Genomic DNA, 7,456 nt, shown 5'->3' on the forward strand with positions numbered 1-7,456 from the left:
AGTTCTTCTATTGCTTCAAATATCAGGATACAGTGCAGGATATTGACCAGATCGCTAAGTGTTACAATACTTTGTGTGAGAGTACAAATTGCGAGAGAACAAGTGTGTAAGTGTAGTGATTGTGGCTGTGATGTCCTATTCGATCTGGCATACCCACTATTTATAGTAATCGAATACAAACTGAAATTCCTACAAATATGGGATACTTCCGAATATTCCATTGTTAACGTTGTAGTCCCGGTAATGCGGCTTCAACGTCTTTATTTGAACGACTTGGACCAAGTCTCTTGGAGAAAGAGTCTTTGTGAACGTTGTACACCTGCACGCGTACTCCTGCACTCAACACGTTAGTAATCCTGAGGATACTATTCAGGATATTATAGACATCCTGAATGAGCATCTCGGATATAAGCAGTTATTATTTATTCAAGATATAACCCAAGATATTTCCCAGGATATGGGCTCAGAATTTCACCCATAACAAGTAGCACGAAAACTTTAGCAAAAAATCATATTTAAGAAAAAGAAACAAGTCTCATATGATAAACAAAACATAGTATCAAGTTTGAAAACACAAAGTCTTAACGAAATATAATACTAATAAATTGCAAACCCGGACTTAAATCTTGATCATGGCTTGCACCCTCTTTTTTTCCTTTCCTCTCTTCGTCGCGTTCCCTTTATTACTTGCGGCCTCCAATGTCTGTCGTCTGTTCTTTTTTTCGTGCCTCTAAAGTGTTGGTACACAATGTCTATCGCCTACGTCATCAGTCTAGGTCGTGTCGTTTGTATGAAATAGGGTTTAAAATGTAATTTTATATGTTTGTAAGCCAGTTCGCACGAACTGGATTGTATAAGATCAGGTCGCATGAACTGGATGTGTCAGTTCGTGCGAACTGGTGTGCCTATAAATAGGTGTGTTGTGTTTTTCATTTGTAACTTTTCCAGAGAATCTGCCACGAAGTGCTGTCAAAATTCTCTCCGTACAAAAACGTTTTATATGAATGGAAAACCTGTTTATAGTGTATTTCTCTGCTTCTACTCCTATTCTAACATTGATGCAAGGTTTCTAGTTTGTTTCCGCCATTCTAGAGACTCAGATTTGACTCAGACCGACTCGTTTTGGACGATTCTCGATCCTACAAGTGGTATTAGAGCTCAGTATGAGTCAAATCGGTTGATATCAGTGTTTTGAATGGTTTAGATCCTCATACTTCTATTCTTTCTTGGATTTTCGGACGAATTCACGGACAAAATGGACTAAATTTTGGATATAACGTGTAAAACACCATTTTAATCAATCCTACAAAGTTACAGACCATAAATTAAACTAAAACTGATCTAAAAGGTCAAAAATGTCCTAATGTGTCAGATCGCGTGAAAATTGTGTCCAGATCGCACGAAGAGGACCAAATCGTGTGAAACTTCATACTGTCTGGTCAGCTCGCACGAAGTAACTGTCCAGATCGTGTGAGTCCTCCACCACGCACGAACTGAAATTTTTTTTACTAAAAACTTGTCACTTCGCACGGTTTGACATTCCAGTTCGCTTGAAAACATTCAGGTCGTTTGAAACTGTCAGGTTGCTTGAAACTTCAAATCGTTTGAAGTTCAGTTCGTTTGAAATCTAGTTCACTTGAAAATTCAGTTCGTGTGGAAGTATCAGTTCGCTTGAAAGTGAAATTTTTCAAAAACTTAGAAATTTTTGACAACAATTTTTCAAAGTATAAAATGGATAATCAAGAATTTTATAACGCGTTTTTCGAAGGAAGTATGACAGCAGCTCAAACTCCAGCAAGTATTGCCCAGAATGTGAACATGGAGAACGAGCTAGGCACGATGCAAAAACCACCGAAACTGCTTAACATTGAAGATTATTCAGGGTGGCAAGATAGATTTCGCACATGGGTTCAGGAAAATCATTTTGAGTGTTGGCTAAAGATTGAAACGAAATATGTTGTTCCTAAAAATGATGCTGGTATTCCAAAAACAATTCACTCGTTAACTCCAGCTGAACAAGATTAATTTAAAGCCGAGAAGAAGATGGTCAGCATATTGCAGCAGGCAATTAAGGAAGATATCTTGGTACTATTACAGCATCAGAATGACGCGCAATCTATTTGGAATGCTCTTAAACTCAAATTTCTTGGGAATGCTGCAATGATCAAAAGCAAAAAGGCACTACTGAAAAAAGAATTCGACATCTTTACTGCTATAAGTGGGGATTCAACGAAAGAATTGATTGAGAGGTACTATCACTTGGTAGTGGAGATGAAGCGTTTGGGTATAGATAAAACAGACGAAGAGTTGGTTGATAAGTTGGCTGACGCATTACCACAAGAAGTGTGGGGTACGTTCTTAATGGTTTTGAAGAACAACTTGGAATATATTGGTTTCAATTTGAGTACGTTCATCGAGAGAATTGAAGCACAAGAGCTTGAAATGCGGAAGATGAGTAAAATGAAATATGTAAACGTACAGCAAGACGTTCAACTTTACTACAAAGGAAGCTCATCTGCAACATCTACTCCGAGTCCAAAGATTCAAACGGCATTCAGTGCAGATTCTTCATCGGGAGTACCTCAAAGCACGTCCAACAACAACTTTTCACCATTTCCAAATTACGAACCGAATCCTAAGGTTCAGAATTCTCTAGAACAAGTTTCTTCTCAAAGTTCTTCAGGGTCAATCAATCAGAGTTATAATCATGGGATAATGTGCAATATCGCTGTGAATATCAAAAACGGTCAAGAGTTTACCGAGACAGCAGCAAAGCAGCATATAGCACTTCTAGGTTTTGTGCTTGAGTCTTACGAGAGTCTAGTGGCTGGACGAATTGGTAACCTAGACATGACGAAAGAGGATTACGATCAAATAGATCCCGAGGAGATGGAGCTCATCGATATAAAATGGGGTATGGCGAGCATTGTAAGAAGAGCTCAAAGGTTTATGGAAATTATCGGACGAAGCAGTCTCGCGGGTCCTGATCCTAAATTCGGATTCGACAAATCGAAGGTTACTTGCTTCAAGTGTAAAGAAAAGGGGCACTTCAAGCGCGAATGTCCGAATAGAAAAGTGAATAACCATCAGAATCCGTTCGCCAACGACTATTACCGACAAGCGATATATCATAAAATAGTCAACAACCTTTCAATCCAAGACCTCAAATTGAGAACAGTCCATCCAAACAATCAGAAAAAGCTCTCTTGGTAAATCAAGATAACGAAAAGCTTCTAGAAGGTTTCAGTTGGGATAAGTACATTCCAGGAAGTGGGCTTGCAATGATGGCTGAAATTGTTGAAGAGCCAGAAATTGAGGAATGTGTTCCTGAAGTTGAACAAAGTTTGGCTTATCTTGAAGAGGAAGCAGCAGCGGTTTATTATTATCAATCTGAACAGGAGGTTATTGCTAATACATTCAAATCTATAATGCCTTCTAACGTGTTTGATTCTTTTGCAGGTTTCTTCAGTGAACCGATTACGGGTTTCTGCGAACAGTACGAAGTTGAAAAAACTCCGGTTGAAGAGATCATTCATGTATCGAAGGAAATCAATGAAGAAACGTTGAAAGAAATAGCAGGCAAAGCTCTCAAGGTCAAGCTGCAAGAGGTAGAACAAACCAAAACACCTTCTGATAACAATGAGACCAAAGATGCAACCCAAGAGTCAGTGTCAGTTGAAAAGGAGTCAGAGTCCGACGACAATCTGAAAAAGTGAAGTCCGAATCCGGAGGGAAATCTGAGTCAGTGTCCGAAGACTTTGGTAAACCAAAAAGTAAAACTGACAAACAAGAAAAGATTTTAGAAAAGGTTGATCCAATTCTTGAAAAACCATGCGAAAACTGTTTAAAACCACGCATGGATTGTCTTGAAAAAGACAAAATGTTTCAAGAGTTGAAAAAGTTTAACGACAAATTAAAATTTGATTTTAATGATGTTAAAGAGGCTTATGACACTTTTCCACGATCAATCAAAATGATTCAAAAGGAGAGTCTAGAAAATGATAAAATTGTAAGTTTGCTCAAAGCTACGGTCATGGATAAGCAAACGTCAATTAACATCCATCTGGACACAATCGCATCTCTAAAGAAGGAACTTAAACTGATGCATATTGAGACAGAAAGAGTCGACAAAAAGTTGATCAGTTATCTTTCATCGTCATATGTGATTGATCAGATCGTTCCTCAACAACCTGATGTTAAACCAACTTTTAACAATGTTCCACCCCTAATGTGGAATCATTACACTCAGAAATATCCAGACGGGGTGGAAAAGGCTTTGAATCTCAAACTGAGAACAGAGGAGAATGAGTTACTGGAAAACATTGATGTTACATTCTCTCCGTCTGACACCGACAACGAGTCACAACTAGTTAAAACAGTTGTAGACCAAGTGTTGGATAAAGAAAATGATAACACTAATTACGAAACGGTTAAAACTCATTTGAAGAATTCCAGTTCAGATTCTGAAGATGACGGAAACTTTCTTGATAAGTTCATACCAAAATCAGATAAAGTCTTGGATGCCGATTTGATCATTGTGGTTTACACAATGAGCGGAACTAACAAACTGTATACTGATTTTGAGTATCCGATTCAGAATGCAAACCTGGAAAATGTTGAAAAAGTGTTTAAACTTGTGGAAATTGATCTTTCAGAAGTAAACAACAACTCATTTCTTTCAAAACCAAAAAAATCTTTTGTGAAATAACAACCGACAAACAACCCAGGAAAGAAAAAAGAATGGGTGGGTAAAAAGGGTAATGATTACAAAAAGAAAGGTGTTGGTTTTGAGAAGAAAATGCCTAAGAAAGAATTTAAGCCAAAAGAAAAATTGAGTGAAGTGTTTGTGGCTGGAAATAACACAGAAGTCGAAAAAGATTATATCTTTAGTAAACAAGCAGTTGACAAATTCATTGCAGCCAAAAAGATAAGAGACGAGACCAACAGATCCACTTTTGTTGAATATGACAAAAGAAATTGTTATCGGTGCAATGAAATCGATCACATGGCAAAACAATGAGTCAAAAAGATAAAACCAGTTTTCCAAAAACCAAAACCAAACATTTCAAAAGATGTTAAGGAAAAATCACCGATGGTATCCCCCGTGCGTATTCTGAAACGCGGTGAATCTTTGAAGTCGGAGGACAAACCAAAATCAACTTTTGAAATTGGTGAATCTTCTAAATCTCAAAAGACTTCAAAGATTTATCCAAAAACAAAGACTTCCCAAAGTCAATCGTGGGTGGTGAAACCTAAACAATCTTTTGAAGAAAAGAAAATGGAAAATGTTTTAAAATCTGAATAAAAAATATGTGCATCCACCGATGAGAAAATTGGGTTTGAGCTAGACAAGTTGATTAAAGAATTCCCACCTATCAAGGAAGTAACTCTTCAATCAAAATCAGAATCTGATGTTCCAAATGTTTTGTTTAACACCCCAAAAGTAAACAAAGTAGCTCATGATATTGTGTTTGGTACTATACCAAATGTTGAAAATTCTTGGGCATCGTTGTTTAAGTAATTGTCATTTGATGTGTGCAGGGGCTTCCACGTTCTATCATTTCAAAATGGATAATGGATAGCGGCGCCTCGAGGCACATGACAGGAATGTTAGTACTGTTCTACGACGTCAAATCAATCAATGGAGGTTATATAGGTTTTGCTGGAACTCAAGGTGGTAGAATTGTCGGTGAAGGAATTCTTACTAACGGGGTCGTAACGTTTGATAAAGTGAACTATATCACAAAGTTAGAAAACAATCTGTTGAGCATCTCTCAGACTTATGATAAGTCGTTCACAGTTCATTTCGAAAAAGATGAATGTCTGATTCTGAAACCAGGATTTAAGATCCCAGAAGATATGGTGTTCACACGCGCTCCTCGAGAAAATGATCTTTATGTTCTAGACATGAGCGTTGCAACAACGATAGGTAAAAAGGCACAATACTTTGTAAGTAAGACGAAGGCAACAAAGAAAGAATTCATCATGTGGCATCGTAAAATGGGGCATATTCATTTGAGAAAGATGAACTTTTTAGTTCATAATGATCTTGTGGAAGGTGTTCATTTGAAGAACTTCCATCTTAACAATGACTATATTGAATGCAAGAAAGGGAAGCAAACGAAGAAATCACTCCCGAAAAAGCTCTTGAACTCTATCAGATTACCGCTCGAAAGACTCCATATGGATCTTTTCGGACCAGTAAATGTGAAGAGCATAAGTGGAGATCTATATTGTTTAGTTGTTACTAAAGACTTTTCAAGATTTTCCTGGGTGATGTTTCTAGAAAGAAAGGACGAAACGTTTGATACTTTAATGAAGCTATTCAAAAAGATGGAAAATCTTTACAAACTGCCGATCAGACGAATTCGAAGCGACAATGGCGCAGAATTCAAGAACAACCATATGCTCGAGTTTTGCAATGATAAATGCATTCTTCACGAATTCAGCGCACCGTATACTCCTCAACAAAATGGTGTCGCAGAAAGAAAAAATCATACGTTGATCGAAACGGCTCGCACCATGTTAGCAGATTCGAAATTGTCGATATATTTCTGGAGTGAAGCGGTTGCTACGGCATGTTACACGCTTAATCGTGTTCTACGGTAAAGAAGCACAAGAAAATTTCTTTTGAATTGCTACATCTTTACAAACCGAATCTGAAGTTTTTATAACCATTTGGATGACCATGCACTTTCATTGATCCAGACGTAAATTTGGTGCTAAAGCTAATGAAGGTTTTTTTGTAGGTTACGCTAGTCCGTTGAAGAGAGTATTTGTTCCGTGTTTGGGGAAGATAATACAAGTTTAGCACATTGACTGTCAACAACAAACTGCTCCAGCTCAACTTCCTGGAAACAGATTGCTATTTGATTACGAGAATCTTTGGGAGTCATTCCATCTACCGACAGAGCCGAGTGAGGGAGAACTAGCATACTTATACCAACAACAGCAGTCACTTTCACAAGAACAAGTACCGAGACCGTTGGTAGTTTCCTTGCCCACTGTGGGTTCAAATGATCATGAGGCTGGTCCTAGTGGAACTGCACATGAACCCCCAGAAGAAACAGCTCCAGTATTTGACCAATCTGACGACTCAGAATCGGAAACCGATCCGATTTTTGACGAGGAACCAAATATTGCGACTTCATATGATATTAATCACACGGGTGATCCGAATATATCTAATTTGCAATCGGAAGTAAGCGTACCTGATACAGTCATGACAAGAACGTTATCTTACCATCCGTCAGAACAAATCATTGATGACCTTCAAAGCAATGCTAAAACCCCTGAACAAATAAACAAAGGGCTTACATGTTTTTACTCATCTGTAGCACCCTTACAAGAAGAATTCTCATTAAAATGTTTTATCTCGCAGGTAGAGCCGAAAACGTATAAAGAAGCATTAACCGAAAGGAGTTGGGTGAATGCTATGCAAGAAGAGCTTCTACAA

Source organism: Helianthus annuus, chromosome 12, assembly GCF_002127325.2.
Source record: "Helianthus annuus cultivar XRQ/B chromosome 12, HanXRQr2.0-SUNRISE, whole genome shotgun sequence".
Lineage (NCBI taxonomy): Eukaryota > Viridiplantae > Streptophyta > Magnoliopsida > Asterales > Asteraceae > Helianthus > Helianthus annuus.